Source organism: Catharus ustulatus, chromosome Z (genome assembly GCF_009819885.2).
Source record: "Catharus ustulatus isolate bCatUst1 chromosome Z, bCatUst1.pri.v2, whole genome shotgun sequence".
NCBI lineage: Eukaryota > Metazoa > Chordata > Aves > Passeriformes > Turdidae > Catharus > Catharus ustulatus.
The window spans coordinates 14071399-14091967 of record NC_046262.2 but is presented as its reverse complement, the minus strand read 5'-3'; the positions used below and the strand labels follow the sequence as shown (position 1 = coordinate 14091967).

Here is a 20569-nt window from a genome sequence, read left to right as displayed (position 1 = left end):
GATGAAAGAAGAGGCTGCTGAATGGGAGTTCACCTTTCAATACACATGCAGTGATGGTCAACCTGAAAGGCTAGGGTATCCAAGAGAAGGAGATAGGCTGGAGAACAAGGAGCACCATCTGTTCCCAAGGCGAGTGGATGAAGGTCAGTAGGTGACGCCCGAAAAGTCTTACCTGCTGCAGCTTCTCCCAGATACTGCCCCTTCCCACTTGCCCAACAGTCAGAACTCCCAGCTAAACATCAAACCAACATGTTACCTGCCCATCTCCATCTCTAGGTGTGTACCCCATCCATTCATTGTCTATGATAATGTGAACATTCCCATCCATGGTGCTAAAAAATCAGTAGATGGAAGATGTCCACTATGCATCTCACCAAGTGCTTTCACAGCAAGAGAGAACAATTACCCTCAGCACAATTTGGAAACTGTGCTCATACTAAGTTTTCCAGGAATAAGCCCTCTGACAGAATAAACAACAAAAATCTGTAAAGGGATCAGATGGAATTTTAAAGGCAAAACTCTTCTGTGTGAGAGCAAGAGCTCTATGTACCCAAAAATCAACAACCACATTCCAAGTATTCTGGAATATGAACTCAGTATTTCTTTTGTTATCAAAGTTTACAAACCTGAGTTGATGCCAAAAAGAAAGGGAACATTTTCATTTTGCAATAGACCTCAGGGAGAGCGAAAGCCTTTTGAGCAAAACGGCTCTCCCTGCAGCTGAAGACAAGCACCCTGCCAGCTTAGGAGCTGTATTTGCAATGTTTTGTAAGCAGCAGTTAGGATCCAAAGGGAAGCTGTACTGTCAGATGCTTAGCTTGGGCACTGCAGTTACCACCTTAGCCTATGAAAAAATGACAGCCAAGACCTTTACATAACCAAAACCAAACAGGATTTTGGTGTTGGCTCTGACAAACAGCAGGGCATCAATGTCATGCTAATACAGCATGGGACTTCTCCAAGATGCACAGCAAATCCTGTCATGCCCACACCTAACCTGGAAATAAAGATGGATGTGGTGTGTTTCACTAAAGCAATTTTCAGTCTGAAGCTTCCTCTAAAACACATTATTTTGGGGCAGCATCTGTAGAAAAAAGACCAAACAGAAAAGACCAAACAAGAAAACTGATCACATCTATGGATTTCTCATTATTCAATACATTTTTCTCATTGCTGTATTACAAGATTAAATGTGTCATATTGTACCACTAACCAATGTAGTGTGAAGAGTTGCAGGCTAGGCAGCAGTTTTGCAAGGAGAAGAGGGGAAAAAACCAAACCAAAATCAAAAGAAATCTTCTGAAATCTAAAGAGAAAAAAGTTGATGAGAAAATCATCTCACAGGCACCCAGAATTCTGTACTGCATTAATGGGAGCACCACATGTTAGAGGGCTGCTCCTTTCCAATACTTAATGAAGGACTGTGCCAAAGAGGGCAATGAAGATAAAATACTCAGAAAACCTGATCTGTGGAGAAAGCTTTAGAGAGTGACAGTCTGTTTACAGAGGAGGTGCAAGACTTTAGATGGAGCTTGGAAAAGGGTGGCGAGCCCAAAGTGCTTCAGCCTGAAAACCATGCAGTTGGTGGTGAAGTAGTTGTTTCCCAGCTAGGTGATAAAGAAAAGCAAAGTGACCCTGTAGCAGACCCTTTGGAGCTCACTGGAAGGTGCTGAGGGGCTCTGCTGACCCATCTACATGAGAGGTTACAGCCTCCTACGCAGGCTGCACACTCTCCAAAGGACAGAGATATGTCCACTCAGTGCTCCAGCACTCATGGCGCCAGCAGCAGCATCATGTCTACCACAATCCTCGCCCAAGAGTAGCATCTGGCATAATCAACACCTTGCATCTGTCAGTAATCATTTAACTAAATTTTGCCTTTTTCAATGCATCTTCATGAACATTGTAAAAACACTTTCTTCTCTATTAAAAACAGCTGACAGCAGACAGCCTGGCAGCAAAAAACAGTTTAGTAACAGACCCTTCTGGTGACATGAAAAAAATTCAGTTGGCTTCATTCATGTCGTAAAATTCTATAGGAAGATTGAAATTTTTATTTCTAGTGAATTTGTATCATTTTATGCAATACAAAATATTTTCTATGTTTGTACAAATGCACTTGAAATTATTTTGATTTATTTGAAATTACTTTTGTTTAGCTGTTTTTTAACTCTTTAAAATAATTCTTCAGACTGAAAAAGCTTTTATTTTAAATGTGTTTATCCAGCCTAGCATTCATGAGTTATACAGTCATAGTTGCTTCTGAGAGATGAAACTATTACTCTAATTCAAGCCAAAAAGCTGGAACTGGCTTAATTTCTTGAAAATTTCTGTTTTTCCAGAAGAATTACTGGCAATTCAGAGGCAATCTTATAGTAAAAATTTTATACATGTCGTTGCACAGAAGAGATGAATTATCTTCACTGTAAGTTAAAGATTCCAGGATTCCTGTGCTGTCATATTTCATCAGGCTATATTCAAAATTCCTTTAAAACTTCAGATTTCAGAAAATTATTTTCCTACAGCTATTTTAGCAAGGTAAAAAAAAGCAACTAATATTGGGAATCATTTGATTGGCAACACAGTCTACAAAAGCACAAGTATTCACTGTGCAGCACAGCCACAGGTGACTATTTGTTTTGCTCAGCACCATAAATTATCCTGCTATTCCTGAATGCTGCCAATTCTCCAGGGCAGGCATCTTCATATTTGTTTAGCATAGCTGACTGAATTTCAAACTATGGCTGTGGCACTGTATAAGTAATAAATTATTGTCACCCGAGGCAAGAGTCTTTGCTCCTGTTTATCACAGCAGACACATTACCAGTAAAATTCAGCAGACACCACTGAAAAGCAGGCACTAAACTGACGTGGTTGAGGTGGTCTTGCACTTCTCATAGCCTGTTGAGTCTTTATAGAAGGCAAAACACAATTCAGGTATCTAGTGGAGACACTTAATACTACATCATGTGAATACTCTTCAGCAACTTCAACAAACTTTAGAGACCACCCACACAGACAAGCTACCATTAGGTCACATTTCCCATCTGCTGGCTGGTACGTAGGGCTGGCAAAAAGCAGCTTTGAGCCTGGCCAAAACCAACCTTGCTGTGGGCTGCTGCCAAAAGGACCTGACAAGCCCTTCTTGGTGACAAGGCAGGCTCCTGCCATAGGCTGCCAATCTCTCCTGGTACTTGGTTGTGAGGCAAGTTGCATCAGCCCAGTGAAAACTGTGCTCCCAGTCAGGGGTGCAGCTCATTGCAGCCTACACTACAGCCTCCATGGCAGACAGATGAGAGCCACCCTAAATAATCAGTCTGGGCTTTAATTTGTGGCCATAGCCATTGAATGCCATTTCACATCTGAATCTATTATAAGCAGCCTGAGTATTGTACATGCCCCATAAAGTTGCATGACTCTTAATTTCAGTCACTCTGAAGATTTGCCTGAGGAACAGCAGCTATTTTAGGAGCTAAAAGGCTTCTGATAGTCCCAGCACATTTCTAGAGCAGTCAAGCTGTCAGGGAGCAAAGGAAATGCTGGCTGGGAAACTCTTTTCTTCATTGGCACAGTTTCTATTTACCACTAGCCTCAGCTGAGCTATTGTAGCTCACCTGGTAGCTTATTTGAAGGGTCAGAACTGCAAACCTGGTTCTCTGTACACATTCATGAATTTGTGCATATAAAATCTGAATATGCAAACACAATGTTTTCCTTCAGTAAAACATACCATGGTATTCAGAATTCCTGCAAGGGAAAATCACATACTTACAAGCCTTGAAAATAATGATATGCTTGATTAATTTCCAGTTACGAAATGCAATAGTCTTACTCCTTCAAGACAAAATGCTTACTGATAGTAAGAGACAAGCAAGTTACTCTTTCAGAAAGGAAAAAGTTATTATACCCACACATTTCTTTCTCTCAGTAGTTTTCTACCTCACAGAATGACAGAACGGCTTGAGCTGCAAGGAGCCTTAAAGGTCATCTAGTTCCAACCCCACTGCCATGGGCAAGGACACCTTTCACTAGACCACGTTTCTCAAAGCCCTATCCAACCCAGTCTTGAATATCTCTAAATATCATCAGAGATAGCACATGTACCACCTCCCTGGGCAACATATTTCAGTGCCTCACCACCTTCACAGGAAAGAATTTCATCCAACTACCTAATTAAATCCTTTCTTCTTAATTTTAAAGACATTCTCCCTTGCCCTATCTCTGCCTGCCCTTGTAAAAAGTCCCTCTCTCTTCTTGTAGAATTTTTTTTTCCTTCCTCATTTTTTTCTTTGCTAGCCTAGCTTAAAAAAAAGTAATCAAATGCATTTTCCTGTCTACAAAACACCCAGGAACATGCCAGAAAGTAATTAGGAATGACAAGCATATAATGACATACAAGCTGCAAGTATTCAGTTTTTAGTCTGGAAAATAAAACACTTAACGGATATGGAATGCTTTTGCTCCAGCTCTTTTATGCATAGCTGGCATGACTGATCTGAAAAATAAGAAAACATGTGCCAGTCTACTCTTCAGGCAGAGTTCAAACAACAGAGAAATTTAAACAGAGGGGAAAAAAAAAATCAGACTATCCATACCAGGTGACTGAATTAACTTTGCAGAGTGTATCCGAGGGCCTGGTTTGTTGAAGCCTGCCAGATTTAAGAGCAAGTTTTTAGCCATTCTGAGATGGGTGAAGAAGTGCATGTTTCTTGCAGATAAGTTGTCATGCTGCAGAGACAAGAGTTACGAACTAAAATTATCTTAGAGGATACCTAACTAGTGGTATTTTAGTTTTTCTGGATTTATGGAAATAACATTTAAATAAGTTTGACAGCCCAACATGAATTTTCTGAAACTATGCTGAATTTCAAGCAAATGTTTAGAAATCTAGTACAGTATGGAAAACTTCAAAATAAGTCATTTGCTAGTGAGCAACATGATGAACTGACACCATGACTAGAAACTTTCCCTTAAATCTCAACAGAAGCAGAGCTCCTCAGGCTCAGCTTGCTGATGAACAGTGAAGGAAAGTTTCACGATGGATAAAAAGTTGGATTTTTTATTGGGCAACTTGGCAGCAATAGGTTATCAAAGGTGTATCTGTCCCATATAATGCTGGCACTGTATTTCAACTACTTAGCAAAATAGCTGTGCAGCGTATTATTGTCCTGTGCCTCATAGGACAGACTTGCTGCCAACTGGGTCATACAATAATCAACAAACCAGACTCCAGAAAGGATGCTAAATTCCTCTCAGCAGCACCTACCCCTGAAGCAATCAAATATACTTAGTGAGTATAGAGCTGGATTGTCACATTATTAACAAATTGTGCCAAGGGGTCTGATCAGCAAATAACTTCATACTCAGCCATGAATCTTTAATTCATGTAAACCTTTTAGTTTAGGCTACTGCCAAAAAGAACAGCAGGAAGAAGAGGAATAGTTTGTTTGTAGGCTCCTTGGACTTTTGGGTTGGATATACTATCCATGAAACACAAGCAACACCTGGTTTATTACTAATTCCAAGACTGCATAAAAACTAAGAGCACAATACATTCAAAACAACACCAAAACACACAAGTATTCCCCTCTCCAAGAGGAAGGAAAAAAAAGTATGAGGTTCTGCGATGGTTTGGAAAGCAGTGCCATGAGCAGAGGCTTTGAAGGCTCACATCTGGCTGAGGTCTTTCTGAACTCACTGCAGAGCCTCCCATGCAGTCACGGACAGGGTTATGGCTCCATTCCTAGCCACAAGCTCCGTATCGCTTCCAGGAGCTACTGCTTGGGAAAAACAGACCAAATCTTTCACTCTGATCCCACAATCTGTGCTCCAATCCCTTTTTCACAGCTACACTGAAATCCCAAATAGAAGATGCTGCATGTATTCCCACAGCTAACAGGATAAAGGTGAGAAACACTTCGCTCATAAATAAAATTTCTACCTGCTTGTCTGTCATTCAAACTGTAGAACAGTCCATAGAGTATAAATAATCCCCTAAAAACAATTGGACTGATAATTGGCTTTGAGCAATTTGAAAATTAATTCCCACCACAGTGGTTGCTGTTCTCTTTCTTTCAGCATGAGCATCTGGCAACAAGTAATTCCACTGAGTAATCCTGGCAAAACTTGGAGACATTGTTTGGAATTTCCTTCACAACTTCTCAATGCCCAACGGTATTAATAGTTGAAGAGAAGCTACTCTTCTGGGTCTTCCTGACCCCATGATAAATATTTCTAGTGGTCTGTGTGGCTCTATTTTATCATCTCAACATTTGCTTATATTTATAACAATTAAATGACCATGCTCTACACAGTGATTTGCTGATAATCCAGGGAAGAGCAGCCAGTACTTAACACTCATGAATACGTCTTTTAAGCCAAACAATATCAAGAAGTACTAACACTATATAAAATGCACCTAAAATCTGTAAAATTATTTGCATACAGTTCCCTAGGGCCTTATGTAATTTCTCAGTAAGGAGTTACAACGACAGCTTTGAAAGCATCATTCCTCATCAACCCCACATACCGTGAGCCTGCAAAGAAAAAGTCAAAGCAATAGGAGCATTTGTTTTGACTTTTTCAAATGACAAAACAATATAATGAATGGCATTAGTTCTTTCCTGTAGTAACTGAAGTCCTCTGCCAAGAGAAAGACAAAGAAATGAATGGTAAGAGCAGTAGGGATCAAAAGTCAATGGAAAAGCCAGAGTTGCCGATAAGCAACTATTTATAATGTAGAACACACAAAAGGTCAGTGCTGTTGAGGCAGAAGTACATACCCTCCATCCTTGATCTACATTGTTAGAATTACTTGATGTCTCAGTCGCTTCATGCATCCCAGAAAGTTTACACAAGGTAAAATATCGATGCTAGCCTGTTAAATGTCCTTTTGGTACTCCTTCTTGTCATTTTTCTTATGCCCAAATTCCTCCGGTACTGTTTGTGTGACTATAGAACCCATAAATGACTACCAGTAATTTGCATATGAACTGCAAAAAAAATGGAACAAAACATAGATTGACCTTCATCTTTCCCTGCCTCATTTCTGTACAGCAATTGCCTTAATGAATACAGTTGTTTGCTCAACCTTCCTGCTCTTCTCTTTTAGCAAGTTTCCATCTCCACTGGTGCCACACTTCTAGTGGCTTCTGCAGCACTGCCCTCTTAGGGATGGACACACAACACATGGGCTGGATCATCCTCTGCTTCTCTAGTATTAGAGGCCACTGATTGCTGATTTCATATACATTAGTCCAAACTCAGACCTCAATTTCTGCCCAGCAGAAGCAAAGGGAGAGGGGCTGGTTAGGAACAGGGGATGGCAGCTGTGTTCATGGCTGCTGGATGCTCAGCTGAAGCTGCAGCTGCTATCTCTGGCTGAGCATATCCAGCACTTTCCCCAAGCTGGTTTCAGCCTGTGTTGTCTGAAAGGCTCCACAAGGCACAGCCCGTAAACAAGCACACTGCTTTTGACCACGTCTTTTAATTACATTTTGTAAGAGTACCTATCTGTATTTGGAATATAACAGGGAGCAATCAGAGCATCTGATCTGAAAATATCAATCTACTGGGATATGAAGCAACAATGAACAGTCCCAAGAAGAGAGAGCTGTATGACCTGCAGGCTCTGAAGCCACAGCTGAGGCTGTTGCTCTGTAGTACTGCTCAATCTTAAATGGAAGAAATGTACTTCTCTAATTTTCAAGATACTTGGTCGGAGCAGGTGCCTGAGATATAGAAAGTAGAAAGGATAATTCTTCTTTTGCCTGGAAAGCCACAGTTCTGCTTCTTATAAATGGGATTATATATGAACAGTTCACATGAACAATTGCAGTCTCTGGTAAGATCAGGTTCCCTGGCAGGAACCTTTCAGAAGTTTAAAAACTCCAAACAAAAATGTAATGAGTGAGAGACAGTTCTTCTATTTCAGCCTAAGAACAAATGGTGCCTGTCCTTTTTTATTGACAGTTTACATTTTGTTTTCCTAGTCCAGCATTAGTAAATAAAACACAAACTGCAATATAAACAGTATGTGTACCAACTGCTCACATATAAAATGAATAGGTGAATGACATCAACTGTTTGATGCAAAAATACCATCTTTCTGTTCCCTCTATTTTTAAATGCTATTGCACTGACAGGCTGCTAAAAAAGACTGCAACTAGTATGCCATTTGGAAAGCATAGCAATGCAGGCCACTGGCAAAACCAATCCTACTCTACCAAAAATACTTCTACTCCTAACATAGCTCTATCCATGAAACATTACAATCTTTACAATAACAATATTTTTTTAAACTAAATCAGTATGAAAATATAATTCTGTGTGCAAATCAAATTACATTAGAATTTTTCAATCATCTTGAGGAAGTTGGGTTTTTTACTGTGTTTTAGCCCAGCCACCTCAAACATCGTTAAACAAATCATTAGTCTTGGTCTTAAACATGTTCTTTTGATTACTGGCCACCTTATGTTCAGTTATGTGTTCACATAAATGCCCACTTAAGACAGTGGAACCAAATGCTTCAGAGCCTGTAACTTCAGTCTTTCCAACAACCATTAACTCCCCAGGTTTTCATGTTGTGGTCTTCCTACTTGCACATATTACATTTTGTTTCACAAATTATCCAGAATCTATATGAAGTTCCTGGCTCTTAATCCTTCAACATCTTCTCCTTTTCTGCATGATTTAGTGAAGTGAAACACTCAACACATTCTAACACAGCGAAAAACATCTTCCCTCTTCTAATTGAAGATCTCCTGTGATTAACTTAGCTCCTCGTTTCCTTGAGTTTGAAATAACATTCAAACAATAGGTCAAAATTATTTTTTAAATGTGCATCTCCCACCTCAGCAAAGAAAACAGAAGCATGTTCTTTCCTTTCGATGGATGGATTTTTTTATTCACACTGGCTCCACAAAGCTTCCTTGGGCTCTTATGGAGAGAGCTCTTCACCTTCACCTGCAGTAGTAGAACAGGAGAGGAAAAGGGACCTGGGATGATTTTCACAATACACCTGATTACCTTAATAAAAGATTTTATATTTGGAAAAAAACAATAGAACAGGCCACAACAAACGCATAGGTACAACAGTAAACAACATTACTTTTTCCATCATGGCATTAAGTGCACTCATCTATGACACAAGTTGGATCAAACATACAAGGGTCAAACATATTGCTTAACTCCCCTGCGTGCTGGATACAGGTCTTATACCATGATAACCCATAAGCCTGAAAAATCACAGAACAATAGAAATATTAAAGGTTATAATGCACCGTAATGATCTTCCAGCCCCAATCTCCCCTGTTATGCACAGGGACACCTCCCACTAGACCAGGCTGCTCAAGGCTTTATCCAACCTTGCCCTAAACACTGCCAGGGCCGGGGAATCCACAGCTTCCCTGGGCAACCTGTTTCACCACACTCATAGCAAAGAATTTATTCGTTAAAGCTAACCTAAATTTCCTCTCTTTCAGTTTGTACCCACTACTCCTTGTTCCATCTCTAGAGCCTCCTGACAAAGAGTCCCTCTCCAGATTCCCTGTAGCTCCCCTTCAGGTACTGGCAGGTTGCTCTGAGGCCCCCACACAACCTTCTCCAGCTATAACTTTCTCAGCCTGTCTCTTTAGGGGAGAAGCTCCAGCCCTCTTATCAGCTCGGGAGTTGCTCCAGCAGTTCCATCTCCCTCCTAAGTTGGGGACACCTGGGCTGAACACAGTGCTCCTGGTGGGGTTTCACAGAAGCAGTATAGGGGACAGAATTCCCTCCCTTGACCTGTTGCCATGTTCCTTTGGATGCAGCCAAGATTCCCTTGGCTTTCTGGGCTGGGAGCACTCACTGCTGGCTCATGGTGAGTTTTCCATCAGCCACCACCCCCAAGTCCTTCCCCACAGGGCTGCTCTCAATCTCTTCTCTGCCCAGCCTGGGAGTGTGTCTGGGATGGCCCCAACACAGGTGCAGGACCTGGCACTTGGCCTTGCTGAACTCCCTGAGGTTTGCAGGTCAAACCTGTCCAGGTCCCTGTGGATGCCGTCCCTTCCTCCCCTGTGCTGACTGCCCCACCCAGCTCAGTGTCTGAGCTCAGAATTGCTGGGGGTGCCTGAATCCCACTGTCCATGTCACTGACAAAGGTGTGGAACAGTCTTGGCCCCAGGACCAACCCCTGAGGGACACCACTTGTCACTGGTCTCCATGTGGACAATGAGCTGTTGACCACAACTCTGAGTGTGGCCATCCAGCCAGCTCTTTATCAGTAAGTGCTCAGTTTGTGTCTCTCTAATTTACAGACAAGGATGGCCTGCAGGACAGTGTCAAACTGCGTAAGCCCACTTAGTATCAGTTGCTCTGCCTCTGTCCACCAAACCTGTAGCTCCATCACACCAAATTTGTCAGGCAAGATCTCCCCTTCATATAAAGCCATGCTAGCTGATGTATAAAGCAAATACAGTAATTTCACGACTACAAGGCGCACCCTTTTGACTAAATTTTTTCCCCGAACCTGGAAGTGCGCCTTATAGTCCGGTGCGCCTTATCTGATGGACAAAGTTGCGAGATTTGCCAAACCGGAAGTGCGAGCCGCAATGGGGGGTGGTGCTGCGGGAGCGCCGAGTCGCGAGGTGGGGGCGGGAGCGGGCGGCCACAGCCGGCAGGAGCCAAGAGGGGAGGGAGGGAGCCAGTGCCGGCCCTGGCCCGGGCGGAACAAGAAGCCGGGCGGCGCCACCACGGGCGCGGGGGGAACGAGAAGCCGGGCGGTGCTGGCCCTGGCCTGGACTCGGGGGAAACGAGAACCTGGGAGGCCCTGGCCCGGAGGAAACGAGAAGTGCGAGCCGCAACAGCCCCGAGCAGAGCCCACCCAGCAGTGGCATCGGAGCAGCGGCAGCGAAGCCCCTGCGGCCGCCAAAAGGCGGTGCCGGCCGAGCTGTTGCGGCCGCCAAAAAGCGACGGCGGCGAAGCAGCAGTGGGGAAACCCCCGCGGCCGCCGAGAAGCAGCGCCGGCTGAACCCCCGTGGCCACCAAGAAGCGGCGCCGGCCGAGCCCCTGCGGCCACCGAGAAGCAGTGGCGGGGAAGCCCCTTGCGGCTGCCAAAATCACAGTGCCGGTGGAGCCCCCGCGGCCGCCAAATCGCGGCGCTGGCTGAGCCCCTTGAGGCCGCCAAATCACGGCAGCGGCCAAGCCCCTTGCAGCCGCCAAGAAGCGGCGGCGGAGCCCCCATGGCCACCAAGAAGCGGCACGGGCTGAGCCCCTTGCGGCCGCCAAATCGCGGCGCCAGCCGAGCCCCTTGCGGCCGCCGAGAAGTGGCAGCGGGGAAGCCCTCGCGGTCACCGAAAAGCAGCGACAAGTGGCACAGCCCCAGGGATGCGGAGAGAAGCGGTGCGGCCACGGGGAAGCAACGGGAAACGCCGCCGCCGCCGGCCGCAGGGAAGCCAGGACGCAGCGTGGTCGCGCGGTGGGAGCCGGGTGCCGTGAGCCGTGCCATCCAGTGCCGGGGGCGGGCGGGAGTGCCAGGGCCCGTTGCACGGGGAGGGCGCCTGGGGCTGCATTTAAAGGCTACACCAATCTTTGAAAAATGTTTGTAAATTGAGCACCTGCCAGCAATTCGTTACTTTGTTGCATGCCATCCGGCTCCTCACTGCAAAAAAAAAAGTGCCCCTTATAGTCCGGTGCGCCTTATCTGATCTACAAAGTTGCGAAATGTGCCGGCTCCCGGGGGGGTGCGCCTTATAGCCCAGTGTGCCTTATGGTCATGAAATTACTGTATTCTTGCTCCTCTTGCTTCAATGCAAGCTAGACAGGCCCTTCACACCACGTAAAAGAGATGAATGCCATGCTTCCTTAATGTCAGCACCAGCACCTCTGTGGTCAGCTAGACCCCTGAGAACCATCAAGCAGAATCCACTGCAGTTAACCCACTTGTGTGTGCCTTGTGGTTGATAAAATTGCATGCCATCAAAAAAAATCTGGACCTAGTACAATCAAAGAAATGAATTTTCTCAAAGCTACCCATTATTTCAAAGAAATTAGGTGTTCAAACAAAATACTTATCTAAGAACCAGCCATAATGAGGCACAGGCTTCTTTACAACAGTGACTTCTTTTTCTGAAATGTTTTTTTTCAATTTATATGGCCATCCTAATTAAAGCACCTCAGAGCTGGAAGATACCAGAGCTCATCGCACAGCTCCACAAAAATAGCCTTTCTCACAGGGAAGTGGAGGGCCGTTTCTCCCCTCAGGCTGCAGTCCCTCCGTGCTGTACACGCTGTCCTGCAGCAGCAGAACTGGCGGGCGTACAGCCGGCCAGTAGTCACCGTATCACGTAACAAGCACCTCTCCTGTGCAGTGTTTGTTAGCAACACCCAGCACGAGCACACCCAGAGGCACACTGCCGCTCTCCAAAGGTCAGAAATCACGGCTGAAAAGTGTAAAGCACTGTCTCACACACTCTTTCTGATCCTACTGCAAAAACATTGCAGCTGTAAGATAAGCTCATTCACACTTGCTGGACCAGTAGGCTGGCACTATATGTAACAAGCACCAGCTTGTAATGTTTCAGCTGCATGTGTTGCAGTTATGTGTGTGCCTCAGCCAAAACCTGCAAACAGATTCTAGAAAAAGAGCAGGATTTCCCACTGCACCCTGCAAATCATTCCTTCAGGTGGCTAAACTCACCTACTTTGTGCCCTAAACCAGCCAGGACCCAACTTACAAGAGCAAAGTGCCAGCATAAGCACAGCTCATCAGGCTTTATCTACGTGTCCTGTCAAAGAGATAGCCTGGTAGAGTTCTGACCATGTTGAATTCCACTCTGTTTACTTAACATCTGACTTAGTCCTTAGAGCTATCCTGTCTGACTGTGAATTGTCACAGTCATTACGAAAGCTGTGGTTTTCTTAGAGGTTTTTTTTTAAGTAAAAGTTGCACAGTGCTCCCCTGATGTAGTGTAACAGACTCAGACATAAAACGCAAGCAAAACCCAAAGATACAGCAGCTTTTAATTGCCCTTCCCTCAGTCCTAGTATCAGATCTTCCTGATTCTTGGCAGAACAGGTAACGTTTGGTCCGAAAGTACCACAGTCTTCTTCAACCCCTGAAAGCAAGGGACAAGGACCACCATCTAGAAGGTACTGAGCTTTGTTTTCACTCGCTTTTTATAGCATCGCATAAAACCGTTAGCAATGCCACAAACCATCAAAACACCAAACAGTAAACAAAAAATTGCTCAGAACAATTATAAAGTAGGCTCATAGCATGGTTCTTGAGCAAACACAGTTTAAAAAGTATTCCATAATAAATTCAAACAATATTTTCAGTCATGCAATGAAGGACAACCCAACTCATTCTCTAGGTAGCCCTAACATAACGCCATGTATGAAAAAGGCAGGCAAAAAAAAAAATAAAGCAAAATATAGCAGAAATCAGACTGCTTGCTGCAGCTGGAAACAGGCACAAAAGGCAGAAACTGACTGCATGCTCATTTAACTGAAGAAAGCTGGAATAAAATGTGATGGTCTGTTTATTCTGTCGTACACACTGTACTTTATGGTCAGACTATCCCCAAACTCCAACAGCACAAAGGGAGTTGTTTGGCTATACCAAAAAGGCTGTAGAGATAGAATGTGTATGGATTAAAACCTGAAACTTTTGCATATTGGTCAGGCACAAAGATATCTGTTCACAAAACTAACACAGGTACAGTTTCTGCTCAACCATCAACTCATCCTAGAGATTTACTGCAATATGAAGTTTTACTGAGCCTGTTTTCTCTTGAGGCAGTAAAAACTCAAATTCTATTTAAATGCTTGAACATTTAAATGCTGTAACATTATAGCTGTTATTAATAACTTCTTTCTAACTTCCCCTCAGAGCTGTTGTCTGTTAACTACTGACTTTTTTTGTATAAAATTACTGTTGTGCATCCAAAACAATATTTCATGTTTGGACTGACCACTTAAAAACAAAGTTTGAGGATCATAATGTATTTGTGGCAGTATTTAAACAGCTTTTGAAGTTCTAAATATTAATTATCTCCATCCCTGTTAATGTCCTATTTAAATGCAACTGATTATTTGCATTTATTTTTTCCTATATCCCCTTTGTTCTAGGATTACAAGAAGTAAGCTTATTAAGTGATCAGTGGCAGCAATCTGCTGCCTTAATGAGCACAAAGCTGGGAAAGCGTCTTTGCTTTGCACATTCTGAGCTCAGTTTCACACATTATGAATCCATCCTCAGTAGTCACTCTGTGCCTGATGCAGAGGCCAAGCAGGTCTAGCACTGTAATACCCTAATGCTCTGAGCCTTGCTAAATGGTTGCAGAAGAGGAGAAACAGGGAAGCATAAATCATTCCACACCAACAGAATGGGTGCTGTGTTTATTCTCTTAATGCAGAGGGGTTAAAATTCTCTCCTATATTTACCAGAGTTTCATATCCTCTCACCAGCAGTCACTGTGCAGAGTTTTTTTGTCTCCACCATATCTCCAGTGCTCTCCATGCAACCCTGCATCACTTTCCCCCACAGGACCATGATCCCACACACTGGATCCCTTCCACGAAACCTAACTTCTACCATGGGCGCAGCAGGACAAAAGACTATGTTGCAGACTGTGTCACTCAAACAGGAGTACTTTTGTAAGTCTAACTTATAAAGCTGAACATGATTTAGTAGGTATGGGTGTTGGCATTGCAGTCTGGATTTCTTGGCAAGTCAAAAGACAAACATAAATGGTTTAAATTAGCATGGTAAGTATGAATAGCATGACAGATGGAGTTTTAAAACTCAGAAATGCTGAATTACTCTTGTAGCCCTTCAGCTACTGAGTAGATAGTAACAAAGCGGGGCAATATTACATCTCAAAAGTTACTCTGACACAAGTGTCTGTGCACATGCATCCACCATCAGTTGTGTTTTCCAGCAGTTATTCCTTCAGTAAGAGTTATTGTCTTTTACATCCTCACAACATTGTACATCTGAAATGTTCAGCAAATAGTAAGGTATATAATACCATTCAAGTGAGCCATTAAGTTCCACCCTGTTGCAAGTCACCCTGCTACTGTGAAGCATGTCTGAGGTTTATACTAACTAATTAAGAATGAAGAAAATAATTAATTTTAGTGATTAAGGTATTTTCAATAGAATACATGCTTTCCAAAGGTCAATAAAATATGCACTTAAATGTATTTTCAATTCATACTCTGCAGCACATGTGATATGGACAACATTCACCTCTGTCAGAAAACAGCCTTTCCAATTTTCTGGGAAAAATTGTTTCTCATACACTGAAAACCAGCTCTTTGGTAAGAGGATGCTTGTTCCATCTCTCATGAACTAAAATGATGTGTAAACAAACACCCACCTCATACAAAGATTTAAACTAGGATTCATATACGGTAAAGAAAGATTTCCCTTGTGATAAACAATTTGAGCACAAAGTGTTCCTTCAAGTCCTGACATAAATCTGTTCCTGCCAAGCTAGTATCTCATTGCATCAGCCTTTCGCCTTCACCACACCAAAGTAGCAGCCCTACTACCTCTCTCCCCATTTTCCTCATACTGCCCTCTCCTCAGAAATACTACCTCAGGTCCACTGGGCTCAATAATTGTCTTTCCATCAGACAAGTATTTGGTAACAAGATAAGAAAAACCCTTTATTTAAAAGATACCTGACCCTCTAGCTAACCTATCATTGAAGGACTCCCCTGTGGACTGAGTAGACTCTTTATTACACTGCTGGTAGCCTTGCCCTTTCTTATCCCATCAGGTTTATCCCCCCTTCTTGTTATTCCTATAATTTGTAGTGCTTTCATTTGCAATTCCATTCATTTGCAATGCTTTCGAAATGTTTTGACACGTACTTTAAGATTGCGAGATCTTCAACTGGCCTGAATGCAAGCAAGTGCTGTCGTGTCTGATAAAGCACTTATTTTTCAATAAGAGAAAAAAAAAATTAAAGTATCTCTGCCTACATTGCTTTCTCAATGATAAATATTCACAGCTTCCATTTTATTCATGGAAACCTGGTATTTCAAATAAGATACAAGATGTTATACTTATTCAGTTCAATGCTCCTTTCAATAGAGCAAGATAAAACAATTTCTGCAGCAAAAGTTTCGTTTAACAGGGGCAAGGCCTAACTCAGTTACTATAAGCATAGGACATGTATATATGGTCAGGCAAAAGAGACCCTGTAAGTGCAAGTTATACTCTAAAAGGACCACTATATACTCATGCTTCCTCAGTCTCCAATTCATGAAAAGGAATGGTACCAATCTGTGAATGGGAGACTTGCCTTCAGAGGTTTTGACCATTCCTTATTGGAAGAGAGGACAAGAGGTCATATACAGGATTACATGCTACTTCAGTTTGAAAAGATGTTTAGAACAGAGCTCTATAGATTTCCCCAACACAGCCAGTGTGGCACAGACACCCACGTACTCTCCTGGGAGCAGTGTCTTGGGCTGCCTCTACAGAGCCCTTGATGTTTTACACTGTGCTGAGCAAACATAACAAGACCAGGAGAGGAAACAGCCCATGGTAATGAAAACAATGATTGACCATACTCAGAGAATTTAAAAATATTTGATGGGCGTCTATAACTTCTCTATACATTAGTGTAAGTTTCAGCAGTTATAGTCATGTATTTGATAAACGTACCACTACCACTTACTGGCAATAATAGAAATTACTCCTCAGAAGGATTTCAAGCTGTCTTGTTTGTCAATCCTTTATAACTATTAGAACATGCTAACATCATGAATTAACACGGCAAGTAGCAATTCCAGTAATGCGAGACTGAGATGTGGAGATGAAAGACACCACATTCCTATTCAAGCAGTTTAAGTTGTCTGACTAACTTTCAGTAATACTTGCATTTATCACTCAGAGCCACAAGACATCTCAATTGTAACGTATTTTAATCTCAATATTTAAAATAGCAGCTCTTAAATAAACACCAGCATTTAAATATGACTTACCAAATCCCCTTAAATTGATTCTATGCCCAGCTACATTTTCATTGCTGATGTGAGCAATCAAGGGTATACTATAGTTAAGTCTTTCGCATTTAAGCTAAAAAGATCTTGACAAACAACTTCAATTTTTTCTATCAGTAAACACTCACTTATAGCATTACTAAAATGGGATCCAAACGAAGTGGTGGGCTACAGTTTTTTAATTTTTTCATTCTTAATTCTGACTTAATCAGGACCAGTAAGATGACCAGGTGTGGGTCTTTTGCAGTTGCTACACAAGAAGAAAAGTGTGACTGAAAGCCATAAAGTTAATAATAAACTATACGCTAAACAAAATACAGCGCACTGAAAATATGAGTAACTAATTCACATCCACTCACTTGATCTCTAGTCTTAGTCCTGGTAGAGTTTGCAACAAGTTTTACTGAAGACGTTACTACGATAAAGCACTAGTTACTCCTCTGCTATATAACTTGTTTGCACACTTCTGCTGAGAACGTTTGCAGTATTTGTTTTACAAAAAATACTCTGTTTTTTTTGTCCTATGCAATACTTACAGCATGCCACACAATAAGAAACAAAATCATGGACAAATGGCATTAAAAAAAAAAAAAAAGGTGGAATTGCAGTGATTGTAGAAACTGGAAGGAACCACACAGAAGAAAAATTCTGATTAGGTCTGTTACGGGGGGAAGATTGAGACGCTGGCAGCTAAACGACCATTCCTGCTGTGCTTTTTAAATCCAAGTCCACACAGAAATGAGGGTGTCTCTGGAGAAAACTGTTTCTCCAGGTCTCCGATGCTAGGCATCTCTTCGCCGGCGCCCCCTCCATCACCCACAGCACGGGACATGGCAGGAATTCTCGCCCCCCGCCCGCCGTCCCAGTCCCGGCCCGGCTCCGGCGCCGCGCTGCCCGCAGCAGCGGGACACGGGCGGCCCCGCTCCCGGAGCGGCTGCGGCACCGCCCGGCACCGAGCGGCAAGCTCACAGACCGCGGGCGAGGGGAGGTGAAGCCGGACAGGAGCCGGACCCCGGCCCGTCGCCCCCGGGGACGGGGAAGCGGCCGCGGCAGGAGCCGCCCCCCGGTCCGTACTCACCGACTCGCTCGCAAACTTCCCCCAAGTTTCGGCGGCGCGGCGGGCGGCAGCGGGCGTGCGCCCCCCCGGCGGGCGCCGGCACCATGGGAGCGCCTCAGCAGCGGCCGCCGCGGCGGCCCCAACTTCTGGGGCGGCAGCGACCGGCAAAAAAAACGCGAGCGAGAGCGGCGGGGCGGCGGGCTGAGCCCGCACTCCTCCCGCGGGGCGGGGCGGGGCAGGCGGAGAGCGGAGCGGGGAGCAGCGCAGGGAGGGAGGGGAGGTCAGTGCGGGGCGGGGGGCGGCGGGCAGCGCTCCCCAACACCCCTCCCCACACACAGCAGCAGCGGTGGCGGTTTTGGCACTCACTTCGCTTGCCGCAGCCCGCTCCGCGCCTGTCCTGCCCTGCCGGGGCACGGGGCACTCAGCGGCCATCGCCGCGTCCTGCTCCTCCTTCAGCCCGGCAGCTGCCGGCCCCGCCGCCGCGGGGAGGGGGCCGGAGCGGCTCGGAGCCGTCTGCGGGGTGGGGCGGCTCGGGGACCGCCGCCGCCCGGCCCGAGCCCCGGCCGGTGCCGGCGCTGGGGCTGCGCCCGGGGCTCCGTCTAGAGGGGGCCGGCGCTACTGCAGCGGCACCGCGGCCGGACGGGCGGACGGGGGAGCGCGGCCCCAGCGCCGTCCCACCGGCTGTGGCTATCGGAGCGAGCTCCTGGCCCGGCCTGAACCAGGGGCTTGGCAGGGCTGGCAATCGCGTTTGTGTTCGGGAAACCGAGGAACACGATTTTTGGGTGGAGGGGGTGTCAGCGTGCCACGGGTGCACTGGAAGGTCTTGGATGGCTGAAAGGATGAAGGTGCGTTCCGCGGCCAGGTGTGTGGCAGTGCATGCACAGGGCTGAGTAGTGTGAGTGTAGAAGGTAGCTACAGCAAAACGGGCTTAAAATAATAAAAGATCTCTGTTTTGCAAAACAGTTTAGGAAAGAAAGCATTAAAAAGGCGCATACTATCATCAGTTTATTTATATATCATTTGCATTGAGAAAACACCAGAGGCAGACCTACATTTGCAGGACATGAAAGGTGGGACAAGAGCTCCATGGATCAGTGCTATAAGGGTTTCACAATCATTCACTAAGTCACAAAGCCCCCTCTGAAATCAACTGGGAATAGAAGAGAACTGTATCTCACCCAAGCTGTCTGCTGTGTTTGGTGTACAAGAATAGCAGTTCCGGCATATGGAAGTTGTTTGACTATAATGGCTGGGAGCAGTGCAGCTCTTGGCACCTCTGGCTGCTTGGGCTGGTGCTGCCCTTCCGTTGCTATTGAACCAGGTGCTTCCAAACTGGGAGCTACTTGTCTTAGGAAGCTTAGAGGCTCACCTGCAAACAGCAATTATCTGTCTTCAGCTGGGCTGTTGATCCAGGCTTGCTCTGCCCAGAACAAATAGAGCGATTCCTGAGGGCTGAAGACATGTACCAGAGTGAGATGCACCACGAGATGTGACCTCATCAATTTCCAGTTGACTTAAGGGAATTAAAATCTGACATGTCGATAAGTACATGACAAAAATATTGCTGAAGTTTTAAACTAAGGGTGCACAAATTAATCATGCTTATTCATACACCAGAGCCATCTCTTGCCTTTTCCTCATTCAAAATCACCAGACCAGATTTTTTTTTAACTGTATCAAACAATACCATAGTCTTTGCGTTTGTCCTGTGCAAAGGACATTAAGTTCCACTTCTTACCACTGATCAGGGAATTCATACCCACATCTTCCAGGTGATGCCTGTGCTGCCAAACTAGTGATAGTTATTCAGGCCTTTCCTTCTTACCTCTTGTGCTGAAGTTACGGCAAAGCATGATTAATAACTCACTGTGTTAGAAATTGCAACCACAGATCTGATCCTGGCCCTATAGTTTTGTGGTTGAAGCACTGTGATAAAAGGGGGAAATTCCAGGTCCAGAGGTGTTTATGGGGTTTGTTTACTACAACGTTCCTGTAACATAATAACATCTGAGACTATGACAAACTGGTTTGCATTAACCAAGTGGAAGTGAGAGCTGAACATATAAAATACCTCATGGATAAATCAGAGAAAATTATTTATTGCTCAGTATATGTACAAATAAACTTGGATAACAATAAATCCATAGATAGATTATATATTCTAGATTTACAGCTGAACTTTCTCTATACTAAGATAAAGTTTTTAATTTCTTCACATGGTAGGTAGTTTAGTTTCATGAGTACTAATGTCAAACACAGTATACTGTCAACAAGACCAGATTTAGGCACAAGCAGCCAAAATAATTTTCAGTCAGAAAGCTTGTGAGAGTGTAGGGGGGCTGGAAAGACAGGAGACAGGTAAGAGTGTGGTTTCCACATTGTCTACAGCTGGACTTGGATCTGTGGAAGCATAAGGCTGTGTATTACTGGTGTGTAGGATAAATACTTTGAATTTTCTCAATCATCCCAATACAAATAAATAGCATAATAAGTAGTCAGTAGTCTTTTGGGTTATCT

The 20569-nt window shown here is 44.3% G+C and overlaps 1 protein-coding gene across 4 annotated transcripts in view; it reads right to left on the bottom strand.

Annotated features, from left to right (window-relative positions):
• GHR (growth hormone receptor) overlaps positions 1–18502 on the bottom strand; it is a 122410-nt gene extending 103908 nt beyond the window's left edge. For 2 of the 4 annotated variants that reach the window (XM_033086258.2, XM_033086262.1), the window contains exon 1: positions 18074–18135. The gene's annotated coding sequence lies outside the window, so the exon portion shown is untranslated. Of the gene's footprint in view, positions 1–4595; positions 4614–18073; positions 18136–18418 lie in introns of those variants that run through there. The other 2 variants (XM_033086259.2, XM_033086261.2) reach the window with 2 other exon arrangements.
• Between the last annotated feature and the right edge of the window lie 2067 nt (positions 18503–20569).